The 9,780-nt window shown below is 37.5% G+C and overlaps 2 long non-coding RNA genes across 2 annotated transcripts; both read right to left on the reverse strand.

Moving 5' to 3' along the window:
• Window positions 1-354: 354 nt before the first annotated feature.
• Window positions 355-8,484, reverse strand: LOC127959810 (uncharacterized). The gene is made up of 3 exons (XR_008154307.1): window positions 8,379-8,484; window positions 1,907-1,992; window positions 355-886 (listed from the first exon to the last, which is right to left on the reverse strand). It is a non-coding gene; the product is annotated as an uncharacterized LOC127959810 (long non-coding RNA).
• A 166-nt stretch (window positions 8,485-8,650) lies between these two features.
• LOC127959808 (uncharacterized) lies at window positions 8,651-9,780 on the reverse strand. The gene is made up of 3 exons (XR_008154305.1): window positions 9,174-9,780; window positions 9,014-9,080; window positions 8,651-8,905 (listed from the first exon to the last, which is right to left on the reverse strand). It is a non-coding gene; the product is annotated as an uncharacterized LOC127959808 (long non-coding RNA).

Raw genomic sequence — 9,780 nt, forward strand, 5'->3', positions numbered from 1 at the left:
ATAAATGTCTGGTGGTGATGTGCTTTAATTACACGACATGCAGGAAAATTTTTTGGCTAATTAATGCGCACGATTTTCTATTTCATTCCCTCGATTTGCTAAAACGTGTACACTATTTATACATCAAGAGAACGAATTAGTAAATTGTGCATACGATTTAGCAAATCAATGAAATGTAAAAGTAATCGTGTACGTTTTAGTACATCGAGGGAACAAATTAGTAAATCATGGACATGATTTCTTTCTTTTTCTTGCATGTCATGATCAGGGCTCTGTGCTCACTATCAGAGGATAAACCTAAAAAATAAAGCAATTACCAAAGAACCATAATTTTTGAGCTTCTCAGAAGAAAAACATTCATAAAGCGTAAAGATATGAAAAATGAAAAATATAGAGATTTCTAGCATCTCTCCTGTATTATTTGTCCCACCCGAAAAAACAAAGTTTTTTAAGAAAATGAGCATATCGACTTTCTCAGAAGAATCTGTGATCTCTGATTACTGACTGTGGAGAAGACTCTTTCAGACAGTGCTGAGGAGGCAGAGTTAGGTGCAGGACAGCTGATAGAGAAGAGGAAGAGTGTGTTTCTTACCCCAGCAGCAGAAGACAGGCTCTTCTGAGGGAAGGACAGGAGGCTTGATGCAGTGTTTTGCTTTAGAACAAGGCTCCTTCTCAGCACCTGATCTTCTTCAGGAAAGAGTTCCTCTAGTTTAGAGTCAGACACTCAGACTTCTTGCAAACTGGAATCTTTTAATAACATTTAGCATATTATTGTAGCCATGTTCATTGTTTTTATTATAACACATGGCAAGCTTATGAGAAAATTGTTAAACGTGTTCTTCCTCCTCTTCTTCATCCTGGGCCTGCACTGTCAACATCCTCTGAGCTGAAAGGGAGGATCATCTTGTTAATGTTGCTCATGTATGTTCACAACCAGTCAAAAATCTGGAATCTTTTCTTTATGGTTTTCAAGAGAAGTCTCTTCTGCTCACCAAGGCTAGATTAATTTGATCAATTTTTTGAAAAAAAAAAAAAAAAAAACAGAAAGAAAGAAATAACAGTTTTCATACTGTTTTTTTTAATATACTTAAACATATTTATTGAAATAATTATGAGGCAAAGCTGAATTTTTCAGTAACTTTACTCCAGTCTTCAGTGTCACATGATCTTTTTCATATACTGGTATGCTGATCGGGAAACATTGCTGATTATCACAAATCAGTGCATTTACATGCACCCAATCGCATTATTGCCGCTAAGATCAAAGTGTACATCTGCTCATGACATACATGATGTAAATCACATCTGTAGTTAGCTTACTACGGTTTTTAGTTCCACTGAACTCTATTGGTAACGAAGGAACTTTTTGAACAAAGTTGGTTTTAGGGAAGCGAATTAGAAATGATGGGGAAGAAAACTTAGCATTTCTGGAAAGTTGAATTTTTTCTTCATGATTATTTTATGAAACACAAAGTTCAAAACATTGAAAAAAAGGTAATCTTCTGTAAAATTACAAAAGTCTTCTCTACCACTGGTTTTAAATTTTATGCATTCTTGCTATTAGCCCCCCCCCCCCCCCCCCAAATAAAATAAATAATTAAAATAAATAATAAATAAATAAATGTAAATGTAAATGTGTAGACAAAAGTTTGGGCAGCACAACTGTTTTCAACACTGATAATAATCAGAAAAATTTATTGAGCAGTAAATCATCATATTAGAATGATTTCTGAAGATCATGTGACACTGAAGACTGGAGTAATTATTCTGAAAATATAGCTGTGCATTATAGAAATAAATTAAACTTTTAATTAAATATATTTAAAACTTTTGACCAGCTGTGTACATTGCCACATTTAAATGAAAACTCAACTTGTAATAATGCACACATTCTCAAAAAACTTACATTCTGGTGATTACTTCCTTCCCGCACTGCTGTCAGATCCATTCAGTCATTCCCAGACCTCCTTGTTTTTAATCTTTCCCTCAAATCTACAGAAACAAACATCATTTTATAGACAATTTGGATAAGTCATGAATTGCAATAGTTATATAACTATAATCACAATGCTAAATTATATATATATATATAATTATAAATATATATTGAATCGGCACACAAGTATCGGGATAGTATTGAATTGGCAGATTAGCGTATCATCCCATCATAGTTACTACAGTCAAAACAATGAAACTCTCTTCAAGAGTGCACAATAACTAATATTTAAAACTGTTAAAAGAAAAGGCTCAAAATATTGCACACATATAATACACAAAAATATCTCTTCTTTTGGTGTTTTGAACATTTCTGTGAGTAATGCTACACGCTGTGACTCTGTGTTGCTTCAAGTGCATCATTCTGCGCACTGGTTGTGTTTACGCGATGCACGCTGTATAGGAGCCATACCCTTTCGTATTATAATACATTAGCACAATGAAAGATTCTTGTTCTGTCCCATCTACCACATGTTGCTGCCTTCATTACTGTGCTATACATTTAAAAGAAATGTATTTTACACACACACACATACATTATACACACACACACACACACACATATATATATACAGACGGTTTCAACGGCAACAACATAAACAAACTTTTATAAACAAACGCTTTTGTGGACCTAACCTAACCGGTAGACTTCCAAATAGAATCAATAACAACAGCCAAGTCCCTCTAGAGTAGATCTTTTTTGATAACAAACAAAATATGTTTTCTGTGTGGATCAGGCGGACTTGATGAAAATACAAATTCATCCTTTGCCAGCAGGAGATGTTTTAAAGCATAGACATAAAGTGCGAGAAATAACAGCTGTAAACAAAGCAGAGCTACGCTCACACGCTGCTTTATCAGGCATATAACATGCAAGTCTTTCTTCAGAAATATAGCGATATAAAAACACCTGTGCCTCGTTTTGATATTTAAACATATAAATGTTAGGAATTATTAAACGTGCAGTACGTAACGTTACTCATGTTTATTCAACGAAGCCTTTTTGAAAATCGATCAGTTTTAAAATTGTGGCGAGTCTCCAAAAATAAATAAATGTATGGGAAACATATCCCGCAGCACTACCACCTGAGCCCAACTTTAGACTACTCATCACAATCAATCAATCAATCAATCACCTTTATTTATATAGTGCTTTAAACAAAATACATTGCGTCAAAGCACTGAACAACATTAATTTGGAAAACAGTGTCTCAATAATGCAAAATGATAGTTAAATGCAGTTCATCATTGAATTCAGCTATGTCATCTCTGTTCAGTTTAAATAGTGTCTGTGCATTTATTTGCAATCAAGTCAACGATATCGCTGTAGATGAAGTGACCCCAACTAAGCAAGCCAGAGGCGACAGCGGCAAGGAACCGAAACTCCATCGGTGACAGAAGGAAAAAACCTTGGGAGAAACCAGGCTCAGTTGGGGGGCCAGTTCTCCTCTGACCAGACAAAACCAGTAGTTCAATTCCAGGCTGCAGCAAAGTCAGATTGTGCAGAAGAATCATCTGTTTCCTGTGGTCTTGTCCTGGTGCTCCTCTGAGACAAGGTCTTTACAGTAGGGATGCACCAAAATTTCGGCCACCGAAAATTTTTGGCCGAAAATGGCCTTTTCGGTTTTCGGCCGATAGACTTTTATCACCCAAACAACACGGCCGAAATGTTGTGATGACGCAAACAGAAACCGCGACCTGCACGTGCACCTGCATAGCAAAGACCACGAGCTCCCCGCGACATTCACTTAACACCAGTGAGAACATTCTCTCTCTTCTTATTCCTTTATTCGCAGCACTAAAGCGTCTCCTAACAAAGAGATTAAGACGGACCACGAAGTAAAAACAAAGAAAAGTACAGTCTTATAGAGTCTGTTAGCACACGTCTCACTGAGATCTTTTCGGATCCTCTGCACTTCATCGCGAATGTGCTTGATCCGCATTATAAAGACCATTACTTGGATGCGGAAATAAGGCAGCGCGCACGAGAAATGATCCAGTCGCCGCTGGATGCGGAGAACCCACGTGGAGACGGAGTAGCGCCAAGTGCAGGAGACAGATCAGAGCGCAGAAAAAAAAAATGGTCTCTGCACCAGATGAGGGGCATGCACCATCGTTGTCTGATATGTTCAGTGGAATTCTGCAAGAAAGTGCCTCAAATGATAATAATACGTTGGCTATTTTGTTCTTATACACACACACAAACATATATACATACATAATATCAGATTGTAGCTATATTTATGCTAGATTTTCTGCTAGATTTCTGCTTTAATTTGATAAAAATGTTTATTTATGCCCTGGCCCTATTTAAATACACTCTCTCAAATATTTCTCAAATGTCAGGCAGATGACAAGCTCAACTGCTCAATAGCTAGATGGTTATCTGTCTGAAGTCCCCATCCCCAGAAGTGATAACAGTCTTGCCAACAGGAGAAGTAATGCACTTTCTAGTCCTACAGAGACAAATTTCAAATGCACTTCACCTAAATGCACTTTGTTTTTATGAGAGAACTGTTCATTTTAAAACCTTTCTGCAGGCCAGTAGGCCTGTACATTATTATTAAATATACACATGAGAGGGATAAATTTTTAGTTTGAATTTTATTTTATACTGTGCATTGTTGCAATGTGCTTAATAAATATTTGCATCATTTGTAATTATGTATTTTTATGTTTTTTTTTTTTTAAATAAGTTATGTAATTGTAATTATCTTTGAAACTTTAATATTAATTTATGCAATTGCAATGTCTTAATTTTAGTAAAGTTAGTACACGGTCATAGCAATAAATGCAATGGTACTAATAATTGGCATAATTTCTTTTGGTGTTTCGGTTTCGGCCTTGGTTTTCTCTTTTTCGGTTTTCGGTTTCGGCCAAGAATTTTCATTTCGGTGCATCCCTACTTTACAGGGGATCTGTATCTGGGGCTCTAGTTGTCCTGGTCTCCGCTGTCTTTCAGGGCAGTAGAGGTCCTTTCTGGGTTCTGATCCACCATCTGGTCTGGATACGTACTGGATCCGGGCGACTGCAGTGACCCTCTGATCTGGATACGGACTGGATCTGGTGGCTACGGTGACCTCGGAATAAGACAGAAACAGACAAATATTAGCGTAGATGCCATTCTTCTAATAATGTAGAAAGTACGGTGTTATGTGAAGTGTTTCCGGTTCCAGTTTACCTAATTAATGCAGCCTAAAAATCCTTTAACGGATTTGGATATTAAAAGCATATTAGTATGTTATGTGTATGCCAGGTTAAAGAGATGGGTCTTTAATCTAGATTTAAACTGCAAGAGTGTGTCTGCCTCCCGAACAATGTTAGGTAGGTTATTCCAGAGTTTAGGCGCCAAATAGGAAAAGGATCTGCCGGCCGCAGTTGATTTTGATATTCTAGGTATTATCAAATTGCCTGAGTTTTGAGAACGTAGCGGACGTAGAGGAGTATAATGTAAAAGGAGCTCATTCAAATACTGAGGTGCTAAACCATTCAGGGCTTTATAAGTAATAAGCAATATTTTAAAATCTATACGATGTTTGATAGGGAGCCAGTGCAGTGTGGACAGGACCGGGCTAATATGGTCATACTTCCTGGTTCTAGTAAGAACTCTTGCTGCTGCATTTTGGACTAGCTGTAGTTTGTTTACCAAGCGTGCAGAACAACCACCCAATAAAGCATTACAATAGTCTAACCTTGAAGTCATAAATGCATGGATTAACATTTCTGCATTTGACATTGAGAGCATAGGCCGTAATTTAGATATATTTTTGAGATGGAAAAATGCAGTTTTACAAATGCTAGAAACGTGGCTTTCTAAGGAAAGATTGCGATCAAGTAGCACACCTGGGTTTCTAACTGATGACGAAGAATTGACAGAGCAACCATCAAGTCTTAGACAGTGTTCTTGGTTATTACAAGCAGAGTTTTTAGGCCCTATGATTAACACCTCTGTTTTTTCTGAATTTAGCAGTAAGAAATTACTCGTCATCCAATTTTTTATATCGACTATGCATTCCATTAGTTTTTCAAATTGGTGTGTTTCACCGGGCTGCGAGGAAACATAGAGCTGAGTATCATCAGCATAACAGTGAAAGCTAACACCATGTTTCCTGATGATATCTCCCAAGGGTAACATATAAAGCGTGAAGAGTAGCGGCCCTATTACTGAGCCTTGAGGTACTCCATACTGCACCTGTGATCGATATGATACATCTTCATTCACTGCTACGAACTGATGGCGGTCATATAAGTACGATTTAAACCATGCTAATGCACTTCCACTGATGCCAACAAAGTGTTCAAGTCTATGCAAAAGAATGTTGTGGTCAATTGTGTCAAACGCAGCACTAAGATCCAATAAAACTAATAGAGAGATACACCCACGATCAGATGATAAGAGCAGATCATTTGTAACTCTAAGGAGAGCAGTCTCAGTACTATGATACGGTCTAAATCCTGACTGGAAATCCTCACATATACCATTTTTCTCTAAGAAGTAATATAATTGTGAGGATACCACCTTTTCTAGTATCTTGGACAGAAAAGGGAGATTCGAGATTGGTCTATAATTAACAAGTTCTCTGGGGTCAAGTTGTGGTTTTTTTATGAGAGGCTTAATAACAGCCAGTTTGAAGGTTTTGGGGACATATCCTAATGACAATGAGGAATTAATAATAGTCAGAAGAGGACCTATGACTTCTGGAAGCACCTCTTTTAGGAGCTTAGATGGTATAGGGTCTAACATACATGTTGTTGGTTTAGATGATTTAACAAGTTTATACAATTCTTCCTCTCCTTAAAGTCACCTTGACTTTAAGTTTGAGACCAAAAGTTTGGACACACCTTCTCATTCAAAGAGTTTTCTTTATTTTAATGACTATGAAAATTGTAGATTCACACTGAAGTAGGGCTGCACGTTTTCAAGTTTTTCATTAACCGTTAACCCGAGGCCCTTAGCGGTTAATACTCGGTTAACCATAGTGTGCGCCAGGGTTTCCGTTGTCCGGTAATTTCCGGACATTGGCCGAAAAAAAAAAAAGAAATGTCCGACAAAATTTAATCTCTCCGGTCAAATTGTCCTATTAAAACTGCCTAATAATCCCGCCCACTAACACAATCTGAATTTGAGAATAAGCCTAAAATGTATAAAGCAAATATACACTGACCTTTGGCTATGTTATAAAGGAACAGGCTCTAGTAATAGTTATGTAACTTTCCGTGTTTATGCGAAGGTAACAAGCAGGCTCCGCGGCCGCCTCGCTAAGGCTATGACTATGTTTGACAGGTACAATATTTGAAAATCGATAATTATTATTATTATTATATTATTTTTTTCTGAATTTTTGTCAACCTATAGACTTTCAAATATAAAAATGTCATGAATTAATATGTATTTGTGTACAAAATGACATATAAACATATTTTCCTATTATATTTTGCCTGGAAACGCTTCCAACAAGGCGTCGGTTCTATTTCTAGCATGGACGCGTCGAGCCGCGCCTGAGCCGCGTGTCTCACGCAGGCAGTCGAGTCGGCAAGCTCTAACCTGTTAACATGGGAGCCGAATTAAAACAGACACGCCACGCAGCTGAGATGCTTTCGCCACGCATCCAGTGTGTCCTGACCGGCCTAATGATGCCCGGGTGTTGGCTGTTGAGATTACAACAACGAGGTTGTACTTGAAGTATATCTAAGCACTGTATTGCAATACTTGCATTTTGCCCCGTCACTCTCAATTTTAAAGTGCTCCAACGCTGTACTTTTTTTTTGCCCGCTTCATATTAGAAAAATGACTTCTTCTTGTGGACATTACAAATGTCTGGGAGCGCTCTGGCGGTCTCTGGTGGTGCAAAAATGTATTACAACTAAATTTAATGCACGCCATTGACGTCACTTAACCGAGCAAAATGTTTCACTCGGTTACGCAATTTTTAACGGTTAATCGGTTAACCATGGATACCCCTACACTGAAGGCATCAAAACTATGAATTAACACATGTGGAATTATATACAAAACAAAAAAATGTGAAACATCTGAAAATATGTCATATTGTAGGTTCTTCAAAGTAGCAACCTTTTGCTTTGATTACTGCTTTGCACACTCTAGGCATTCTCTTGATGAGCTTGAAGAGGTAGTCACCTGAAATGGTCTTCCAACAGTCTTGAAGGAGTTCCCTGAGAGATGCTTAGCTCTTGTTGGCCCTTTTGCTTTCTGTCTGCGGTCCAGCTCACCCCTAAACCATCTCGATTGGGTTCAGGTCCGGTGACTGTGGAGGCCAGGAAATGATTGAAAATTGACATCCCTACACAGAAGTATAGAAAATTCTACATTGATTTAAACATTTTTTTTGCAAACAACGACACTGATATCGGATCAGAATTACTGTCTCTTCTCATAGTGACAGCCAATCACATTAGTTTTCTGGTATTGCATGCACTCGATTGGCTTGCGTCTGCGCTTGGGTATTTGCATAAGATGTTCTGACTGGAGGACGGCTGCATTGGCGCTTGAAAAGTCTTCAACTTATTTTTAGAATTAATTTCTAGAATTAATTTCACCATGCTTGACGTCACTTCATTTAAAAGTAAACGAGAGGCGTTGACGCCCCATGTGATGGGGCGTTATATGACCGGATACCGCTGCACAAATCTTTCAACCACGAGAAATGTAGTTCCAGCACGGCCTTACATCCAGAACAGCAGAATGGTCAGGATGACCTGAAACACATAACCAACTGAAATCAATTTAAAAGTATTTAGTCTTGCCTGAGTGATGCTGAAACAACCAGGTTTAGTTTTTCACCCAGGAGAAACTGCTTCCTGTGGAACAGTCTCCATGAAGAATGATCTCTTGATCCTGGATCCTTGCTGCCATCCACGCAGAGATGATTTGGAGGATATGTGGTTGTGTCTAAAGGGTAATGAATCAATGTTACAAGAATACTGATAGCAGCACTATTGATCCTGTACCTTATGTAAATATTTTCAGTACTGAACAAGTCAGGAACCAAATTAGTACCAGTTCTTGAAACCCATCTCTACTTGTAATAGTTGTCTTGTTGCTGCTGCCCAGACTGTCTCTTCCCCTGATGATAAATACATGTGTTCATTTTACAGCAATAAATAATACATTTAAATTACTAGGTGGTAACAAATATATTTCCTTATAAGGAACTCACTGAATCATGGACTCAACTGGTGGTTGTCGGGCCCTAAAAAAGTGAACAATTTGTTTACTTTTTGTGAAACGAAAGTATCAGATCAATTTGAGAATTAAACTAGCATTAAAAAGCATGCATGTGAAAAACACCATTAACACCAATAATGAACAGATGACAGAATTTACAAGCCTGCCACTTGAGGGAGAAAAGGGGAAATTATTAATCCCACATAACGTTACACTGAACATGATTTCGGCAGCCTCGGTCTAATTAACGTTAAACTTTATATTTAACGTTATATCGGATTATATTCAAGTTCACAGCATGGATAGCATGAGCATCATCAAGCTCGAGCAGCAGGTATTCAAACAAACGAATTAACGTTACTACGGTTAAAAATTGAATAATTAGAAAGTTAATACTGTATAGTTTATAGTGATAAATTTCAAATAATTTAAAACAGGTAACTTAAGGTTATATTCGATTTTTACAGTTAACGTTACCTTAGACCACCTCTGAGACTGCTTTTGAGCTAATTAACCAAACAGAGCATTTATTTATTAAATTGAAAGAGAAAACCTACAAAAATACAAAACACTACTCCTCTTTGATGGCATTTACCGTT

This window comes from Carassius gibelio, chromosome B6 (assembly GCF_023724105.1).
Source record: "Carassius gibelio isolate Cgi1373 ecotype wild population from Czech Republic chromosome B6, carGib1.2-hapl.c, whole genome shotgun sequence".
Lineage (NCBI taxonomy): Eukaryota > Metazoa > Chordata > Actinopteri > Cypriniformes > Cyprinidae > Carassius > Carassius gibelio.